The 22,575-nt window shown below is 40.6% G+C and overlaps 1 protein-coding gene across 2 annotated transcripts in view; it reads left to right on the top strand.

Moving 5' to 3' along the window:
* The first annotated feature begins 5,846 nt into the window (after positions 1–5,846).
* LOC106080963 (G-protein coupled receptor dmsr-1) overlaps positions 5,847–22,575 on the top strand; it is a 269,442-nt gene continuing 252,713 nt past the window's right edge. Inside the window, exon 1 of one of the 2 annotated variants that reach the window (XM_059369113.1) lies at positions 5,847–6,591. The gene's annotated coding sequence lies outside the window, so the exon portion shown is untranslated. The remainder of the gene's footprint in view (positions 6,592–22,575) is intronic. The other variant, XM_013242600.2, reaches the window with a different exon arrangement.

Consider the following 22,575-nt stretch of genomic DNA (forward strand, 5'->3'; position numbering starts at 1 on the left):
GCCAGCTACCCTGTGTTTTATATTATCATATCGATTGATATTTGTGAATATAACTGCCATCATTTTGTGTGCCATGTCGCTCCAACTTTAATGAAAGAGGTAGGATATTCCATCCCTATGGCTATCAAAATGTCATTTACAACCCAACAAAAAGTTTTTTTTTTTTTTTTTAATTTTAAAATTTGTCATTCATAACCCAACAAAAAGTTTTTTTTTTTATATTTGCAAAATATAAAAAATGATTTTCAGCCAAGTGAAGTATTTATGACGTTTTGTTTCTTTGGCCTTTTTTAAATTGAGTTTCACTCAGCTCCTTAAGGGATGTTCGTGTGAACCAAACGGACTATAACAAAATTCATACAACCAGTCATACTAGACCACATGATTTACTGCCATTTTAATCGAATAGACAAATGAAAACATATGGAAAGAGCATATACGCCTCTTAAAGCTAATGTGATGACTTTGGATACACATGCATTTTTTATTTGGAAAATCCAATTAATATTAATTACCAACAACCTTGTCAAACTACTTGTTGAGAGTCGATGATTTATTGCCTGTCTCACATATCGGAAATATTTTAATGCATACCTTTTGAACCATTTGGCAGGTGATTGTTGAAAATATTATTAAAAGCTAATTAAATCTCTACAAAGGAGTAATTGGCCAGTATGAATTATTTCATTAAAAATGACGTGTTTTATTTGCACGAATTCCAGGAGACTGAATTAAGGTATTTTTAAACCATAGTGTAGTCCATGGAATGCTTCCGGCATTTGAAAAGAAATTTTTGTCAACATTTAATTTTTATAGAAAACTAGCCAAACCTTCTTTAACTCTTTAATATCTTTTTAGGGTGGGGACACTTCACCCTGAATGCGGATATCGAAATCGTGCCATTGTAGCCTATGACGCTGAACGCGTTCGAATCCTGTCGAGAACATCGGACAAAGCGATGTTTATCCACTCTTAATGTTGGCGATATTTGCGAAGAACAATGCCATGCATGGTCATTCAAAAAATTTTCCCCAAAGAGGTACACTGCGGGACGCCGTTCGGACTCGTATATAAAAAAAATGATCCCTTATCATCGAGTTTAAACTTGAATCGGAAAGCACTCATTGATGTGTGAGAATTTGCCCCTTCTTCCTAGGGTTTTGTTCTCATTATGGAAGGGATGGCACCTCAGACATTTCGACTCAAATATGGTTATCAAATTCGTGCTGCACTTCCAAATCCCTTTAATATGAGCCCCATATTGCCATGGCCGGTAAATATGAAGCGTTTGGAGGGTGTTTTGGGGATGGGGCGGCCACCGGCACTTTTCACTGAAAATAGATATCAAATTCGCTCTTTCTTCCCAACGGCAATGAAGTTCATTTTATGGGGTTCTTTAGGATGTACCCCAAAGCATTTGGCCTTAAAATTGCATACCGAATTGCTTTACTACTCTCAAATTCCTCTCATTTGAGTCCCATATTGTCATAATGGCTGAAATAACACATTTGACATATCTTTAGAAGGAAAAGCACCACCTAGACTTACGCAAATTTTAATGTCATACTCGTAATTTACTCCCTACTACCTTTCATTTGAGTCCCATATAGCCATGATCGGTTAATATGCCCATTTGGGGTATTTGGGGGTGGGCGACCTCCCATTACTTGGACCAAATGTTTTATGCCATATTTGTAGTCGACTACCCAATACTTTTCATTTAAGTCCCATATTGACATGAACATCGAAAATATCTGTTTAGAGGAGTTTTAGGGTTGGCGTGACCCCCCACTCTGGGATATTGGACCCAAATTTGAATACCATATTCGTTTACTGGCCTCCAATACCTATCATTTGATACCCATATTGTGCTCATCGGACCACTTTCGGATATGGTTGGCGGTTTTGGGGTTAGGGGAGAGTCCGCCTCCACCCGCTTTCATAAAATTATGTAGCCTACACACAATCACAATCTATGAAAATTTTAAGAAAATCGGTTCAGCCAAGTATCATATAGTCATAATGGGTCTAATGGCGTTGGCGTGACCCCCTATCGAAGTATAGGGGGTCTGATTTTGTATGCCAGATTCGAAATCTACTCCCGAATACCATTTGAGCCCCATATTGAAATGAACGTCCAATATGTCTGTTTGGGGAAGTTTTGGGGTTGGGGCGTCCCGAATTTGATACCATATTCGTATTCTACTTTCCAATATCATTCATTGCATACCTATATTGTCCCGATCGGGACAATATAGGTATCAAAGGGGGAGGGTCTGTCCCCCTTCCGATACCGAAAAATTATATAACCTATGTTTTGTTCCAGACCAACCTACACAATATACGAAAACTTCGAGAAAATTGGTTATGCCGTTTTTCAGTCTATACGGAACAAACAAACCGAGTCCCATATATCCCTTATTAGCTAATGTGCTCATTTTGGGCGTTTTTGTGGTTGTGGGGTGACCCCCTATACTTCGACATGAATTGGTATGCCAGACTCGTTATCTACTCTCGCATACTTTTCATTTGATACCCATATTGTTCTTATCGGTCCACTTTTGAATTTGGGTGGTGTTTTTGGGGTAACGGGGGAGGGTCCGCCCCTTCCGATATCAACAAATTTTAAAGCCTATTTCTCCTTCCTATTTTAAGGGGTTTTGGGGTTTTGGGGTTGAGGCGGTCCCCCATTCACCATGACCCAATTTTTAATTTGAAATTCGTATTGTCCCGATCGGTGCACATTTTTTTTGATAGTACATTTAGAGTAAGGGGGAGGGTGCGGCCCACTTCCGATATCAAAAAATTATATAGCCTATGTTTCCTTCCAGACCAACCTACACAATCTCTGAAAATTGCATGGTAATCGTTTCAGCCGTTTTTGAGTCTGTACGGAACAACCAAACAAACCGACAAACTAAAGAAACAAACAAACACAATTAATTTTTACATATAGGAAGATGTCCAAATTCCTTTTTTATAGAGCACTAGCTGGACCGGGCCCGCTCCGCTGCGCCTTCTTTCACTTTATATGGAACAAAATTTTTCTGCCTTACATACATGGTTCTATATCTGGATATCCAATTCGTATTGTACTCCCAAATATCTTTATTTGACCCCCATATTGCGATGGTCAATAAAAAATTGCTCTTTGTGGGGTATTTTGGGAAAGGGCTAGACCCCCAGAAAATTTGTCCCGAAAGTGGGTATCAATTCTTGCTCTACTCCCCAATTTCTTTCATTTAAGCCCCAATTTAGGGGTGTTTTAGGAAGTGGGGTAGTCTCCCAATCACTAAGCTCTGAAACTATAACAGCAACGTGCCCTATTCTCATATATTTGAACCCAATATTCCTATTGGCTTCAAAATTGGACATCAAATTCGTTTTCAAATCTCAAATAACATTCACTTAAACCCCTTACTGAAAAGGTCAGCAAATATGTTCGGTTTGGGGTATGGGCCCTAAAAACTATGCACATCGAGCTCCATTGTCTTGAGGACCCAAATTGCCTTGGTGAGCAAATACATCCTACTTGGGGGTTGTTATGGTGGTGGGACGTCCCCTAGACAGTTGGTGCCGAATGTTGATGTCAGATTCATGGTCTACTCCCAAATACCATCCATTTTCTCCATTTTTCCCATAGTCGGCCAACATGACTGGTGTTGGGGGGTGTTTTGCGGGATGGGCGGCCACTCAGTAACTTGACTTTGAAAATATATATCAGATTCGTGTTCTACTCTAAAATACCTCTTATTTGATCCCCATATTGCAATGGTCAGCAAATACTTCCTATTTGGATGGTGTTATGGGGGTCGGGTGGCCCCATAGACACTTTTCTCGAACATTGATACCAGATTCGTGCTTTACTTCCAAAGACCTTTCATTTGAGCCCCATATTGCTATGGTCGTTAATTTGTCTTTTTTGGGGGATGTCCTCGGGGATGGGCGGCCCCTCAAACACTTGGCCCCACGTCTGTATATCAGATTCTTATTCTACATCCAAATACCTTTTATTTGAGCCACATATTGCCAATGGTCATAAATAAGCCCTGTCTGGGGGTAATTTGGGGAAACTTGGTCCCACATTTTGATATCAGATTCGTATTCTACTTTCAAATACCTTTCATTTGAGTCCCACATTGCCATGGTCGGTAAATATGTCGGATTTAGGGGTGTTTTGGGGCTTGGGGTGGTCCCCCAAACACTTGCTCCGACAATTGGATATCAGATACGTTTTCTAATCTTAAATACATTTCATTTGAATCCCATATTGTCGTGATTGGTGTATAAATATATTTGGTAGGTTTTGGGGGTGGGGCGGCCCCCCTAGGTACCCCATCCGAAATAGAGATACCAAGTTTTTGCTTGAAGGTTACTATAACAGAGCACACAAACCCATTTCCAAGATCTGGCGTCTCTGAAAATTATGGTAAGGGGGAGAGTCCGTCCCCCCCTCAGATATCAAAAAATGTAGTACCCCATTTTAACCACGGGATTATTATGCACCATCTGTGAAAATATCAAGAAAATCGGTTCAGCCGTTTCTGAGTCTATAAGGAAGACACAAGCAAACAAACAAATCTACAAACAAACACAAATTGATTTTTATACCCTACACCACCACTGTGGTACAGGGTATTATAGATTTGTGCATTTGTTTGCAACGCTAATAAGGAGAAGTGGTAGACCCATTGATAAGTATACCGATCGACTCAGCATCACTTTCTGATTCGATTTAGCCATGTCCGTCTGTAAGTCCATGTATTCTTGTAATCAAAGTGCAGGTCGTATTTGTTTTCCAATTGTCACGAAATTTTGCGCATGTCACTTTTTTGGCCCAAGAACAAACGCTATTGATTTTGAAAAAAAAACGGTTCAGATTTAGATATAGCTCCCATATATATAGCTTTCATCCGATATGGCTTTTAAAGGTTGTAGAAGCCACAATTTTCCTCCGATCTTTACAAAATTTGGCATTGGGTATTTTATTTGAGGTGTACATATGTGTGCAAAATTTCATGAAAATCGGTCCAGATTTAGATATAGCTCTCATATATATCTTTCATCCGATATGGGCTTTTAAGACTGTAGAAGCCACAGTTTTAGTCCGATCTTTACAAAATTTTGCACGAGGTGCTTTCTAGTCGGCACCACCCGACTTGTGCCTTTCCTTACTGGTTATATGTGAGATAAATTTTAAGCAGAATCCATGCTGGTGCGTTTCCAAGATTCGGCCCGGCCGAACTTAGCACGCTTTTACTCGTTTGGTTTTCTATGGCACTCTAATGTTCATATTCAAACAAAATATTTGGCAAACACACACACACACACATGGACGTTTTGTTTGCGTACCGGTGAAGTCCACGTGCTTCAGTAACATTTCTTATAGGTCGCTAAAGCGCATGTCCCAGCCATTGATAGGAATTATCTGCTTCCAAAAACGTCGGAAAGCGTTATTCCGCTCAAACAGCATATGGGAGGAAAGCTGACGATAATTGGCAGCATCAACCGAGCATTGTGTATTGGGCCATCATTAGTCACAGTAACGTTTTGGCCATAAACGGACGTGTTGCATTTGTTGGGGCCAAAATACAAAAGGCGACGCTTTACGTTAAAAACCCAATGAACTCGAACGAATGTTGTGAAAAGTAGAGTTACGAGATTTCCAAACAGATACGAGTGAAATTTTTTATATAAGTAAAAGTTTGAATAAGAAAATAAAAAAAAAACAAAAATAATGATTACCAAAATGATAATTACAAAATAATTTAAAGTAATCAATTCTCCTAAATTAAAAAAAAAAAAATCTAAGTCTAATACAAAACCAAAAATATTTATATGTGCCACCATAAATGTCTGTTTTCAACAATTTGAGCAATTAGTATAAATTGCTGTAACCGTTTTTAATCAAAACAAACGAAAGAAAAAAAATACTTTAAAATAAATATTTATACAAGTGCATATTTTAAAATATCATACAACACATACGGGGTTAACGTGTAAAATAGCACTGGTTCGTATGTGCGTGTGTTTGTGTGTGTGTGTGTATAAGTGTTTGCCTACAAATTACTCCATAAGATATGGATTGTTTGTTCAATTCATGAATTATTCCCATTCGAAATAAAAACATGGCAAAAATTTCCAACAAATAACAGCCACAAAGAAAAAAAATTAAGTTTTAATATAATTAAGAAATTAGCCCAGAGGAAAAAAAAAACACACACACACCAAAAAGCAAATCGTTCGCTTTGGAATATCTAAAATAGATGTTTATTTCTATATGTCTCTTCTGTGTATGTGAGTGTGGTTTTTTGTGTATTTGTGTTGATTTCAATATAAACAATAACTCTTTATACAAATAAATATATAAGCCATAGCAAAAATATTCAAGTGCAATTGGTTGAAGTGTGCTGCTAAACAGAATGTAAAAAAAATGATTTCAAGGAAATGATTTAAATCAATTTCCGTGTCTTAATTTCATAAATAACCCTATGTGTGTGTATGTGCGTGTGAAAATGTTTATCAAGACAAATTTTCGCAACGGCAAGTGCAACTCATCCATTAAAATCAACTTTAATTAAATTAAAGAAAGTAAGTGCAGTAGCCATTTTCCAAGTATACTGAATACCCATATACCTTGGGTACCCATGGGGGCACCCACAAAACCTACCAAATATATATATACACCAATCACGACAATATGGGACCCAAATGAAAGGTATTTTAGATTAGAAAACGAATCTGATATCCAATTATCGGAGCATGTGTTTGGGGGACCACCCAAAACACCCCTTTATCAGACATATTTACCGACCATGGCAATATGGGACTCAAATGAAAGGTAAAATTCGAATCTGATATCCAAATTTGAGACAAATTGGGGGTCCACCCCTTCCCCAAAACACCCCCGAAACAGGACTTATTTACTGACCATGGCAATATGGGACTTAAATAAAAGGTATTTCAGTGTAGAATACGAATCTGATATCCAGATGTGAGACCAAGTATTTGAGGGGCCGCCCATCCCGGAGAACATCCCCCAAAGAAGACAAATTTACGACCATAGCAATATGGGGCTCAAACGAAAGGTATTTGGAAGTAAAGCACTAATCTGATATCAATTTTCAGGAAAAGTGTCTATGGGGCCACCCGACCCCCAAAACACCCCAAAATCGGACATATTTACCAACCATGGCAGTATGGGACTCAAATGAATGGAATTTGCGAGTAGATTACGAATTTGATATTCAAATTTGGGAACAAGTTTCTGCGGATCCACCCCTTCCCCAAAACACCCCCAAAGGGAACAAATTTACGACCATAGCAATATGGGGCTCAAATGAAAAGTTTTTGGAGTAAAGCACGAATCTGGTATCCAATTGTCGGTGTAAGTGTATGGGGGACCACCCCAACCCCCTAAACACCCCAAAATCGGACATATTTACCGACCATGGCAATATGGGACACAAATGAAAGGTATTTGAATGTAAAATACAAATCTGATATCCAAATGTGTTACCAAGTTTCTGGGGGTCCACCCCTTCCCCAAAACACCCCCCAAACAGGACTTATTTACTGACCATGGGACTCAAATACAATATGGGACTCAAATGAAAGTTCATTAAGATTATAAAACGAATCTGACATACAATTTTCGGAACAAGTGTTTGAGGGACCACCCCAACCCCCAAAACAGCGCAAAATCGGACAAATTTACGACCATAGTAATATGGGGCTCAAATGAAAGGTCGGTGGAAGTAAAGATCGAATCTGATATCAATATTTGGGAAAAGTGTCTATGGGGCCACCCGACCCCCAAAACACCCTCAAACAGGACTTATTTACTGACCATAGCAATATGGGACTCAAATTAAAGGTCATTAAGATTAGAAAACGAATCTGATATCCTATGTCGGAGCAAGTGTTTGAGGGACCACCCCAACCCCCAAAACAGCCCAAATTCGGACAAATTTACGACCATAGTAATATGGGGCTCAAATGAAAGGTCGGTGGGAGTAAAGATCGAATCTGATATCAATATTTGGGAAAAGTGTCTATGGGGCCACCCCACCTCCATAACACCACCCAAATAGGAAGTATTTGCTGACCATTGCAATATGAGGCTCAAATAAAAGGTATTTTAGAGTAGGACACGAATCTAATATATATTTTCAAAACCAAGTCACAGAGTGGCCGCCCCATCCCCCAAAACACCCCCAAACCAGTCATGTTTGCCGACTATATAAACATGGAGCTCAAATGAAGGGTATTTGGGAGTAGACCATGCATCTGACATCAACATTCTGGACCAAATGTCTAGGGGACTTCCCACCACCATAACAACCCCTAAGTAGGAAGTATTTGCTTACCAAGACAATTTGAGTCTTCAAGTTAGTGGAGCTCAATGTTCATAGTTTTTAGGGCACAATCCCCCAAACCGAACATATTTGGTGGCCTTTTCAATAAGGGGTTTAAGTGAATGGTATTTGAGATTTGAAAACGAATTTGATATCCAATTTTGAGGCCAATGGCAATATGGGGTTCAAATCTATGACAATAGGGCACGTTGCTGATATATTTTCAGGGCTTGGCGATCGGGGGACCACCCCACTCCCCAAAACACCCCTAAATTGGGGCTTAAATGAAAAGAATTGGGGGTAGAGCAAAAATTGATACACCCTTTCGGGACAAATTTTCTGGGGGTCTACCCCTTTCCCAAATTACCCCACAAAGAGCAATTTTTTAATGACCATCGCAATATGGGGCTCAAATACAGGTATTTGGGAGTAGAATACGAATTTGATATCCAAATGTAGGACCATGTATTTTAGGCATCACTCCTTCACCAAAGGGTAAACATTTTTCGACCATGCCATTATGTGGCTCAAATGAAAGATATTTGAGATTGAAAAACGAATTTGATAACCAATCTTGGGGCCGTGTATTTGGGGGACGCCTCATCCTGTAAACTCCCCACAAAACCAATGACATTATGGGGTTTAAATAAATGGTATGTGAGAGAAGAGCACGATGCTGATATTTTTTCAGGACCAAGTGTCTGGGGGACCACCTCACACCCGAAAACATCTAAATCAGACATCATGAGAATATCGGGCTGAAATAAAGTATTTTAAGAATGTAGTACGCCTTACATCCAAACATAAATTCGTAGACCAATAAAGATCGAATGAGATTCAGTTATATTGTATAACTGTTTGTCAAGCGATATACCATTTTACTAGCATGGTATTTCACTAAAAGCTCTTTAATTGTCGAAAACAAATATTCCAAGGAAAAGTGTTCTCCATATAAAGTAAAAGAAACCGCAGCGGAGCAGGCCCCGTCCAGCTAGTAAAGTATATACATTCTTGATCAGCGTAGAAATCTAAGACGATCTAGCCATGTCCGTCCGTCTGTCTGTAGAAATTACGCTACCGTCTTTTAAAATAGAGATATTGAGCTGAAACTTTGCACAGATTCTTTTTTTGTCCATAAGCAGGTTAAGTTCGAAGATGGGCTATATCTGACTATATCTTAATATAGTTGCCATAAGACCGATCTCTCGATTTAAGGTCTTGCGCTCATAAAAGCCACATTTATTATCTGATTTCACTGAAATGGGCATTGAGTTGGGTTAGGTCCTTCGACATCTGTCTTCAATTTCGACATCTTTATTCATCATAACAGTGGCGGTATTCTTTGTGTGCTGCTCTTCGAATATTTCCCTATTAATTCATGTTACAAAGTGTTAAGCAGAATTTTCTAACACATTGATGGAGTACAGTGTGGCGTATGATGTATGCACATGCCTTGTTGATTTATTAAATTAATAAAGTATACGCCATGTTGTACTCCATGGGGGACATGTACTGCAAAATTTTGCCATGTTTATTATGCAAAAAGAAAATGTCATGAACCACATATAAGAATAGCGTTGTTTGTTTGCAAAGTGAAATTCTAAAATAATGTATGAAACAAAGTAAGTCATTTAAAAATTAAAATAAAATTCAAGCATCAAATTTACAACTGAATAACAAAAAAAAAAAAACAATAATTAAATCAGATCATATTTCAATTATTTTGTGGCATCAAGAATTCATATCAAAAGGGATAGAAGGGCGTGTTCATTAAAGTTCATCAGTGGTTTTTATATGCCAAATTTCGCATAAAGCCAAGGAAAATTAATGTTTCAATGGGAGCTCTTGGACTTTAAGGCCAGGGATCGGTTTTTATGAGAGTTTTGTCTAACTATGAATCTATCTGGGAGGTATATGATGTAGGTGTTAGAGGGTATTTGTATACATTGCGTACCAAATTTCAGCCTAGTCGGCCAAAATCCTCGATGACCTACACCAATACTACTACTTGTGTCAAATTTCAAACGGTTATAATCTTTTGTGATTTCGATAGACGGATGGACGGACATGGCTGTGTCATTTTGATTAACAATTAAAAGAGTGCCTAGTTCGGCCGGGCCGAATCTTATATACCCTTCCCCATGGGTCGCCTTTGGCAAGTTCTATACCCGGTATCTCTTTATAAGCAAAAAAAGAATAATGGATAAGAATTGCTATGGTATTGGAGCTATATTAGATTATGGACCGATTCAGGGCATACTTGGTTTGGATATTGGAGACCATTGTAGAAGTCATTGTGAAAAATGTCAGGCAAGTTGGATAAGAATTGCGCTGTCCAGAGGTTCAAGAATTATAATCGGGAGATCGTTTCATAAGTCGCTGTGCAAAATTTCAAACAAATCGGATAAAAATTGCGTTCTCTACAGGCTCAGTACTTATATTGGGGAGATCGGATTATATGGGAGCTGTATTAGGTTTTGCACCGATTCGAACCATACTTGACACATCTGTCATGCAAAAGGTCATAATACAAATCGGATAAGAATGGCGCTCTCTAGAGACACAAGATGTAAAGGGTGATTTTTAAGGAGCTTTAGGAAAGTTTTCAAAAAAAAGCACATAAAATTCATAAAAATGCATGAAAACTTTATGTGAGTCGATAAATTAAGTGTTGTTTAATTCATGCTAATGTTGACCGTAACTGCGCCTCATATGATCCATCCGCTTAGTCCAAATTTGGCATACTTTTTCCAACATTTCGCCCCGTATCTCACGAATAAATGCTTCAATGTTGTCTTCCAATGCGTCAATTGAAGCGAAGTTGTCTGTATAGACATGAGCTTTAACATAGCCCCACACAAAATAGTCTAAAGGCATTAAATCGCACAATTTAGGCGGCCAATTGACCGCACCCGAACGTGAAATAAAAGATTCACCGAACTGGCCTCTCAATAAGTCCATTGTTACGCGTGCTGTGTGCCATGTGGCACCTTCCGGTTGAAACCACATGTCATACAAGTCAAGCTCTTGCATTTTGGGGGAAAAAAAAGTTAGATATCATCTTTGGATAGCGCTCACCACAGTTACGTTACGATTCGCACTATCTTTGAAAAAGTACGGTCCAATGATGCCACCAAACTGTGACTTTTTCTGGATGCATAGGTAGCCTTTGAAATGCTTCTGCTGATCTTCACTCCAAAATCAACAATTCTGTTTATTTACGAAACCATTAAACCAAAAATGAGCTTCGTCGCGTAAGAGGAAGAAGAGCGCGATGAAATTTCTTAAAAGAGCACGCATTTTGATAATAAAATTCTATAATTTATTCGTTTGTAAGACGATTCATGGTTAAATTATAGACCTAACTGAAGATGTTTGGCAGTGGAACAATAAAAACAAAACGTGCGTGAGCTGTTTCAGCTAGAGTTGCCAAAAAGATAGTACCTACAAAATTGTCCTTTTGTAATCGGGAGATCGGTGGATATGGGAGCTATATCAATACAGGGGCCGATATGGCCCATTTACGATTCAAACTGACCTATTCTAATAGGAATTTGGATTCCATGGTCTTAAGACTTCCAATCGGGAGTTCGGTTTATATGGAATATATATTTGCACGACTGTCGGAAATCGTAACAAAACACCACGTGCAAAGCTTCAGCCAAATCGAATAACAGTTGCGGCTTCCAGGGGCTTAAGTGGCGGTGGGGAGATTGGGAGGTATATATATGGGAGCTATATCAGGTTACAGAACTGACCCGTAACAAAACACCATGTGTAAAATGTCAGCCAAATCGAAGATGTCAAATTGGGAGATTCGGAGGTTTATATTGGAGCTACCAAGTCATAAACGAATTTGAATCGTTTATGGATCACACGATCGTTGGAAATCGCAACAATTCCAAAGAGATATCTCTACACGTTCTCATACGGCATATTTTTTACAATTCTTTTCGATTCTCTCACACTGGGCGGCGTGTCGCAGTGCGACAATTCTTTTGGAAGAATTTTTCACATGGCGTAGTACCTCACATATGTCGCCAGCATTGGGAGTAGATAACCACAGCTGAAAAATGTTTTTTCCGATTTTATCACCAAGACTAAGGCTTTCCGTTCTTCTTATAAAATGCTTAATTATTTACCATACCACGCCCCTATGGTAGTTCATGTCTGTCGTCCTCACCTAAGTGCTGTTGTCTGTAAGCCGCGCAATGATAAGGAAATGCCTCAACGTCTCATCATCTGCACCGCATCCCCATCACATGCTCTCACTTGTCGCACCGAATTTCCATAACTCGAAGCTTTACTGACCTTCTTCTTACTTCATTTTAGTTATAGCCTCTTCTTTTCCCTATCCGGATCTTCCCATAGGATTTTTGTCGTCCGACCGTTTCACAATTCCACAGCTTTCGTTGCCCACGCCCTTAACTCGGACTGCGTCGACCCGAAAAGCTTCGGATTAACCAAGTTTATTGACGGCAGTCCTCTGGTCTTTACTGCCACATCGTCTGCTCTTTCATTCCACCTTACTCCGCTATGACCCTGCACACAAGCGATGCGGTTTGTGCCATCCTCAGAGAAGGCATTAATCTCCTTCTTACACTACAACACTGTTCGTGGCCTTACCGTCCTGGTTGTTATTGCCCTGATGACTGTCCGTACAATTGATAACACTCGACGTCCTTTTGTTAACACCACACCACCTCATGCATTTCGTGATCGCCCGGATCTCCGCCAGCAGGACCGTATTATGGTCAGGCGGTTGAAAACAGATCTCCGTCCATCGGTTTTCAATGTAGAACCCCAGTCCCACCCTGTTCTCTAGCTTTGATCCATCTGTGTAGCCTGTTCTTCTAGATGGCAATACCAGATTTCCGTCATTCCAAGACTCGACCTCAAGTAACATCTCAGGTATCCGATCGGAAACCTCTTCTATTCCATCCAGGTTTTGTCGCCTCGATTATATCGCGATTCTCCATTCTCCCTTAAGTCTCATTGCCGTAGGGGCTGCCTCCCACTTAGTCTGTACGACTATGGGTCAGATATCTAGTAGAATAGTCTGCGGTGCCCTAGTGGTCGTGGTCTTAATCGCTCCGCCTATGCCAAGACAAGAGGTTTTCTGAACCTGTGGTATTATCCTTACGTTGATCTTTTTCTTCACTCAACTTCAAGTGACATCCCAAGTATCCGTTCTTTAAACCTCCTCTATTCCATACAGATTTCCTATCGTCACCTCGATTATACCGCGATGGTATGACCTGCTCCTAACCTCTATCCATTCTCTCATCGCCTTAAGTCTAATAGCCGCAATGGCAGCCTCACACCTAGTCTGTATGACTATGGCTCGGATAGAGAATAGTCTACGGTACCCTAGAATAGTCTGCGGTGCCCTAGTGGTGCTCCGCTGTGCCAAGACAAGAGGTTCTCTGAACCTGTGGTATTATCCTTACGTTGATCTTTTTCTTCACCCGACTTCAAGTGACATCTCAGATATTCCATCCAGGTTTCCTATTGTCACCTCGATAGGAGGTGACGATTGCATTTGTCGAGTTCTTTTCCCTGTATCTCTTTTTAGGCAAACAAAGGATAAAAGAAAAGAACTGCTATGCTGTTGGAGCTATGTCAAGTTATGGTCCGATTCGGACCATAATCGAATTGAATGTTGTAGACCATTGCAGAAGTCATTGGGTAAGGTTTATATGGAAGCTGTATCAGGCTTAAGACCAATTCAGACCATATTTGACACATATGTTGAAGGTCATGGGAGAAGCCGTTGTACAAAATTGCAGCAAAATCGGATAATAATTGCGCCCTTAAGAGGCTCAAGAAGTCAAAATCCCAGATCGGTTTATATGGCAGTTATAACAGGTTACAAACTGATTTGAACCATATTTGGCACAGTTGGCGAAAGTCAAAATAAAACATCACATGGCGAATTTCAGCCATATCGAATGAAAATTGCGCCCTCTAGTGGCTCAAGAAGTCATGATTCAAGATCGGTTTATATGGCAGCTATATCAGGTTATGAACCGATTTGAACCGTAATTAGCACTGTTGCTGGAAATCATAAGAAAACACCTCATGCCATATTTCAGCCAAATCGAATTAGAATTGCGCACTCTAGAGACTCAAGAAGTCAGACCCCAGATCGGTTTATATGACAGCTATATCAGGTTATCGACCGATTTCAATCATATTTATCACAGTTGTTGAAAATCATAAGAAAACACCTCATGCCATATTTCAGCCAAATTGGATACGAATTGCGCCCTCTAGTGGCTCAAGAAGTCAAGATCCACGATCGGTTTATATGACAGCTATATCAGGTTACCGACCAATTTCAACCATACTTATCACAGTTGTTGGAAATCATAAAAAAACACCTCATGCTATATTTCAGCTAAATCGAGTAGGAATTGCGCCCTCCAGAGGCTCAAGAAGTCAAGACCCCAGATCCGAATTTATGACAGCTATATCAGGTTATGGACCAATTTCAACCATACTTAGCATAGTTGTTGGAAATTATAAGGAAACACCTCATGCCATATTTCAGCCAAATCGGATAAGAATTGCGGCCTCTAGTGGCTCAAAAAGTCAAGATCCAAGATCGGTTTATATGGCAGCCAGGAACGTAGCCCGGGGGGAGGGGACCTTAAATCGACTTAAAATTTCATGACGATCAAGAATATATACGCTTTATGGGGTCTTAGACGAATATTTCAAGAAGTTACAAACAGAATGAGGAAATTAGTATACCCCCATCCTATGGTGGAGGGTTTAAAAATGGTATGTCCCACTGCGGCCCGCCGTTGTGACTCGGCTATAAAAAAGGAGACACCTTATCATTGAACTCAAAACTAGAATTGGACAGCACTCATTGACATGTGAGAAGTTTGCCCCTGTTCCTTAATGGATGGAAAGTTTATGGGCAAATTTACATTTTTTTGCTTGGCGGACATGCTAACCTCATTGCTAAGGTGGCCTCCTTAGCTTTCTACTTTTTCGAGTATAATTCTACCATTTGGTTCATAATGCCCCGGAAAAATAGCTTTAACATCCTATAACGTATATTCTTGTGTATCATTGATTACCATGAAATTCTAGGTCAATTAATTTTACGAGTTCCAATACATTTAAATCGTTTTCCTGTTTAAACTCAGTAATTCCATTATTGCGTCTCAAACCATAAACTGTGCAAAACACCAATATTACCTTTCTATTGTGAAATTGGTTGAGCTTTTCTCGAAAAATACTCGTACTCTTAGTTAAATATTGATTGCTTATTTTGATCTCTGAAATTTAAAACGTTTTGAGTTTTACATTCGTCTGGAAATATTCCTTAGATGTTGTGGAAATAGGATTCCTCTGAAAACCTCATTAATTCTTTTTCCCCGAAATGGTATAAAGTAATGCCGGTTGATTTCATCTGCATTCATGCAGATACATTTTTTTCGCAAAGGAGTATGGCTTGGAAAAACCATCCAAAGAAATTTTATTATAAAACATGGAATGAACAGGAAAAACAAAAATTTTTCTTCATACACTTTACCATAGTATGGGGGTATACTGATGTTGTCATTCAGTTTGTAACTCATGGAGATATTGATTTGAGACCCAAGACGGTATATCTTGTAATTAGGGTAATTTTACTTCATGATCCTCTTCAAATGCAAATTTTGCCCATGAACTTTCCACTAAGGAACAGGGGCAAACTTTTCCCATACCAATGAATGCAGTCCGATTCAAGTTTAAGCTCAATGCTAAGGGGCCTCCTTTTTACAGCCGAGTCCGAACGGCGTGCCTCAGTGCGACACCTCTTTGGAGATTAGTTTTACATGGCATACTAGCTTACAAATGTTGCCAGCATTAGGAGGGGAAAACCGCCGCTTAAAATTTTTTCTTATGGTCTCGCCAGGATTCAAATCAGCGTCATAGGCGGACATGCTAACCTCTGCGGGGAAAACGGTAGCTCGTTTTATATGGCAGCTATATCATGGACCTCTAGCGACTCAAAAAGTCAAATGGGAAGATCGGCTTATATGGAAGCTATATCAGGTTATGGACCAATTTTGGACCATATTTGGCACAGATGTTGGAAGAACGCAACGTGAAAAATTTCAACCAAATGGTATTAAAATTGCGCCCTCTAGAGGCTTAAGAAGTAGAAACGGTAGCTCGTTTTATATGACAGCTATATCATGGACTGATTTGGGCCATGTACACGCCCAACCGACCTACACTAATTAGAAGTGTTTGAGCAAAATTCCAAGCGCTCAAGTAGTAAAATCGGTAGAGATCAAGAAGTAAAATCGGTTGAGATCCTTCTCTACCGAGGCCACCGTACCTCCTTTAGTGTAGGTCGGTTGGGCATGATTAGGTACATGGCCCAAATCGGTCCATGATATAGCTGTCATATAAAACGAGCAACCGTTTTTAGTTCTTAAGTCTCTAGAGGGCGCAATTTCAATACCATTTGGTTGAAATTTTTCACGTTGCATTCTTCCAACATCTGTGCCAAATATGGTCCAAAATTGGTCCATAACCTGATATAGCTTCCATATAAGCCGATCTTCCGATTTGACTTCTTGAGCCGCTAGAGGGCGCAATTCTTATAACATTGTAGCGAAATTGTGCACATGGCGTTTTGTTATGACTCTCAACAACTGTACTAGATATGGTGCAAATTGCTCTATAACCTGATATAGTTCCCATATAAACCGATCTTGCGATTTGACTTCTTGAACTTCTAGGGGCTACAATTCATATCCGATTTGGTTGAAATTATGTTTATTGACTGGCCTGAATCAATCCATAACCAGATATAGCTCCCACGTTTACCCATGTCCCATTTGACGCCTTAACTACCCAGAGGAGGTAATTCTTATCCAAAAATAAAAATAATCCATGGGATTTATTGCTTCACATTGCATTTTATATTGGGTTGCCCAAAAAGTAATTGCGGATTTTTTAAAAGAAAGAAAATGCATTTTTAATAAAACTTAGAATGAACTTTAATCAAATATACTTTTTTACACTTTTTTTTCTAAAGCAAGCTAAAAGTAACAGCTGATAACTGACAGAAAAAGAATGCAATTACAGAGACACAAGCTGTGAAAAAATTTGTCAACGCCGACTATATGAAAAATCCGCAATTACTTTTTGGGCAACCTAGTTTCTGCCTAAGAGAAAGCGAGCAACGAACTTCACACATGCACGGTGTAGGGTATATAAGATTCGGCACCGCCTACTTTAGCACATTTTTACTTGTTTTCCCTTAAACCAAAGACATAAAAAAGACTTTTACCAATGCCCTTCCCTCAAAATGTAAATGCAGTACAGTTTTCTGTTTACAAAGAGAATTCCTTTTTCAGACAATGATAGTGAATAAGGTCATTGAGAAAGAACAGAAAAGTGTAGGTAGCCACAAATGAAAATAACATCGAGTTTATACCGAGTTGAAGAGAAAACGGAAAAATTCCATAACTAGTATGAACTAATAAATGATGCATCTATACATGATTGAATATTCAAACTCATATAAATAAAAAACTTACAATAAATGATTGCAGTTTTAAGTTTAAATTCATCATATGACAAGTAAAAATGTGTTCATTTCGACCAGACCGAATAATGAGAAGCCACCACCTTGGCTTCTGCCAAAAATGTTCCCAAATAAACTTAGTTGAAGGGCAAAAACTTAGTTCCATGGTCTCTAGATGTCAAATAGGAAGATCGGCTTATATGGGAGCTATATCAGGTTATAGACCGATTTGAACTACACTTGACATGATCATTGAAAATCGCAATCCCATGGCAGCCGGTTGTATGTACCGGATTGACCCGATGGATTCCTTCATCGGTAAGGGCTGCCGCCTTAGTGTACAACACACTGCTACAACAACAACATTGAAAATCGTACCAGAACATCACATGCAAAATTTCTGATCAATCGGATAACAATTGCAGCTTCTAGGGGCTCAAGATATAAAATCGGGAGACCCGATAGTTAGAAGCCGTTCCAGAACACCACATGCAAAATTTCTGATCAATCGGATAACAATTGCAGCTTCTAGGGGCTCAAGATAGACCCGATAGTTGGAAGCCGTACCAGAAAGCCTCTTGCAAAATGTCAGCTCAATAGGAGGAAAGTTGTGGATTATAGGTGCTTAAGAAGTCATATTGAAGGACCACTTTTTATGGGAGCTATATCCATATCGAAACCAATATGGCCCATTTGCGATTCCCAACGACCTACATCAATAAGAAATATCTATGCAAAATTCTGGTCGCCCAACTTTTCCTGTTCCACCGCACCGTACCAGAAAGCCTCTTGCAAAATTTCAGCTCAATAGGAGGAAAGTTGTGGATTATAGGTGCTTAAGAAGTCATATTGAAGGACCACTTTTTATGGGAGCTATATCCATATCGAAACCAATATGGTCCATTTGCGATTCCCAACGACCTACATCAATAAGAAATATCTATGCAAAATTCTGGTCGCCCAACTTTTCCTGTTCCACCGCTATACTGATTTCCACAAACGGACGTCCATCCATGGCTAGATCAACTTAGAATGTCAATACTATAAAAAATATATGAGTTTTATGGGGTCGCAGATCAATATTTGCAGGTGTTACGAACGGAATGACTAGATTGCTATACCCCCTTCCAATGGTGGTGGATATAAAAATCGGTTCAAAAACAGTCGAACCAATTTTTAAATCATTCTTGAAATTTAACTGTGCTTCTGGAAGGAGCAAAAGGTTTTCAAAGATTTGATATCTGAAGGCGAAGGGTCCGTTCCCCCTTACCCTAGGTTAGGTTGAAAGGATTACCCACCATAGGTGAGTTCACTCTCAGGCCAGTTTAGCTTATTGTGATACCCTAGAAAAAAACGGAAGAGAACGAAAATTTGAGCCTTCGGACCATGTCCAGAGGTTAAACACAAATAAAAGATACAGGAAGAAGGCAAAACCAGAGCGGCAGGTTCCATGCCTATGCCCCACGCAAGCACATTTGTTACTTCGCATCCTCCGTCGAAACCATTCCACTTCATTCACCAATCTCAATCAAAGTTACATTCCCACAATCATCCAGATTGCAAAAAAAAACTTCTCCCCAGAAAGGAGAGCCTGCGTCCCTGCAGACACGGCCATGAACAGAGCAAGTGCTCGATAGTATCCTCCTCATCCTCACGGCCATAAACAGAAAAAGGGCTCGATAGTCTCCTACACATCCTTATCAAGACAACTCCTGCAGAAGTCATTGTGCGGTATTCCCATGCGCGCCGCCACACGGCCTATGACACTGTATCCGGTTATTATCCTTGTCAATGTGCTCAGGAACCTGTTATCGAACGCCAGTTAGTCCTTCGTCCTCCTCCGGTCGATGACAGGCTAGAAAGCCTTAGGTTAGGATAGGTTTAAGTGGCAATCTGCCATAAGACTCACTTAGACTTTTTCGTCCATTGTGATACCACAGGAACAGGAGAGGGCAGATGTCCTACAGTTGAACCATCCAGATCGCTTTAAATAGCCCAACAACTTGCGAATGTTCACATCCTCTAAATCAGACAAGTTCTCAAAGAAATGAGAAGCGAAAGTGGAATTCCTTCTGACTGCCAGTGCGGGAAACACACACAGCAGGTGCTCTATAGTCTCTTTTTCCTCGACATCCTTCGGCAAAAGTCGTTACTGGCAACCATTAGTCTGTCAGCATGTTTTCCGATCAGACAGTGACCCATCAAAATGAACACAATGACTGAGACGTCTGTTCTAGGCAGCGACCGTTAAGCGTTAAACCTCTTAAAGTTTAGACTAGGTTTGGAATGCCCACAACAGCATTCGCCCTCAATTCGTCCCTCCCGGGGAAAACGAATCATAAATGGCCTAATCCCAATCGATACAAAAAGATGTGGGATCATATCCTAAGGCAAAAGACAGGCCTTCATGTCTTCGCCGGAGCTTATGAAACCCCTAACGGAACCATCGCGTCCTGTAATCAAATCTCAGGAGACCTCCCGGAGGTACGTTCGCAAGATAATCCATATCGTTTAAGAACGGGCTCCCTAGAAAGGAGAGCCTGCATGCTTGCAGACCTGGACTTGATCATAGCAAGTGCTCGATAGTCTCCTCCTCATCCTTATTAAGGCAACTCCTGCAGAAGTCATTGTGCGGTATTCCCAAGCGCGACGTCATCCAGCCTATTTTCGGCTATGACTCCTGTTAGCTACTCATCGACCTCTTATCGAACGCCAGTAACTCCTTCGTTCTCCTCCGATCGATGACAGGCCAGAGCACCCTAGCAGTCCAGCAACCACCTGCCGAGTTCCATCTTGCCACCGACGCCGCTCTGGCCATGTCTTCTACTGTGTTCAGTAGCTCGACAAATGGCACGTAGACAAGACCGGTGACTGGTTCGCCCCGCGCAGACGAACCCCTCCTGGCGCATTCGTCCACCACTTCATTACTCGGAATCCTTTATGCCCGGGTACTCACAACAGTGTCACATCATGGACCAGGAGTCTAGGTAGGTATTCCCTACAATCCGCCACACACCTTGCCTCACGGTCCACGAAGCCAAGGCCTTGAGCGCCGCCATACAATCCACATAAATCATGAGTTTTATGGACGGTAAATCCCTAACCAGAATTTCTCTTGCGGCTACTTTAAATGAAGGGAGTCTGAACTTCAGTATCTTATATCTGGTAGCCCATCGCGACAATCTCCTCAATGACCCTTCCATGATCTCACAAATCGTCGACAGAAACCTGCCTCGGGCCAGCAACATGACGTCATCTGCAGAAGCGATTTTCTTGGTGTCATTTCCACAGAGATCCAATAGGATTTCTTTCAACACCGGGTTTCACAGGATCGGCGAAAGAAGTTCTCCGGCGTCAGTCGCTCTCTTACCTTCAGGTCTATCAATCTTTTCAGTATTATGAGTAATAACAATCTCTCTACGTTCACCTCTACTCTTGACCTTCTTGACTTCCCTCTTACACACGGTCCTCCAATATACCAGTGTCCCATAGGTCAATACTTGTCTCACAATGGTCTGAAGGAGTAATACGAACACGGCTTCTTTCTTCCATATTCCTCTTCTGGGATAGCTTCGAATCGAATCTATCCGCATCACGTGACTCACGCATGACACGACTTACGTGCACACCCTACTCTGGACCTTCTCGAATTCCCTCGTAGGAAACCTCTTACACACTGCCCTCCATCATACCCAAAGGCCTGCAGGAGTAAAAAGCGCACGGCTCCTTTCTTCCGTATTCCTCTTCTAGGATAGCTTCGAATCGAATCTATCAGAATCACGTGAATCATGCATGACACGACGACTCACGTGCACACCTCTACTCTGGACCTTCTCGATTTTCCTCGTACGAGTCCTCTTACACACGGCACTCCGTCATACCAATGACCCATTGGTCAATAATTGTCTCCCAATGGCCTGCAGGAGTACAAAGAGCACGGCTCCTTTCTTCCGTATTCCTCTCCCAGGATAGCTTCGAATCAAAGATTATAATAAGGTATTTCGCCTCCTTCGACAGTAAAAAGCGCACGGTTCCTTTCTTCCGTATTCCTCGCCCAGGATAGCTTCTAATCAAAGATTATGACATGGTTCTTCGCCTCCTCCGACAGCTGCATGGAAATTCCTTCTAATGAAGGAAGTCTGAACTTCGGTATCTTATAGCTGCGAGTAAAGAGAACCAGCTCCGTTTTCCTTGGGTTGGTCCTCAAACCATTTCTGGTAGCCCATCGCGACAATCTCCTCAGTGACCCTTCCATGATTTCGCTAATCTTCGATAGAAACCTGCCTTGGACCAGCAACACCGTCATCCGCATAAGCGATTATCTTCGTGTCATCTCCACCGAGATCCAATAGGATTTCAATAATCACCAGGTTCCACAGAATCAGCAAAGAAGTTCTCCGGCGTCAGTCCCTCTCTCACCTTCAGGTGAATCAATCAGACAGACTAATGGTCCTGTAATTTTTCGTCGTGCTGTGTTTTACTTTCCAACCTTAGGGATAAAAGCCATCCTGGCCTCCCTCCATGCCCTTGGAATATATAACGCCATGACAGACTCGTCCGGAAATTCCCTTCTAGCCAGGGCAGGGTAACTCCAAGGGACTGCCGTCAGAAGTATACCGTTAGGTCTGCCCGGTTTAAATGACCGGAAAGTACGAAATGCCCTCACTATATTTTCCT

Source organism: Stomoxys calcitrans, chromosome 5, assembly GCF_963082655.1.
Source record: "Stomoxys calcitrans chromosome 5, idStoCalc2.1, whole genome shotgun sequence".
In the NCBI taxonomy this organism is placed as follows: domain Eukaryota; kingdom Metazoa; phylum Arthropoda; class Insecta; order Diptera; family Muscidae; genus Stomoxys; species Stomoxys calcitrans.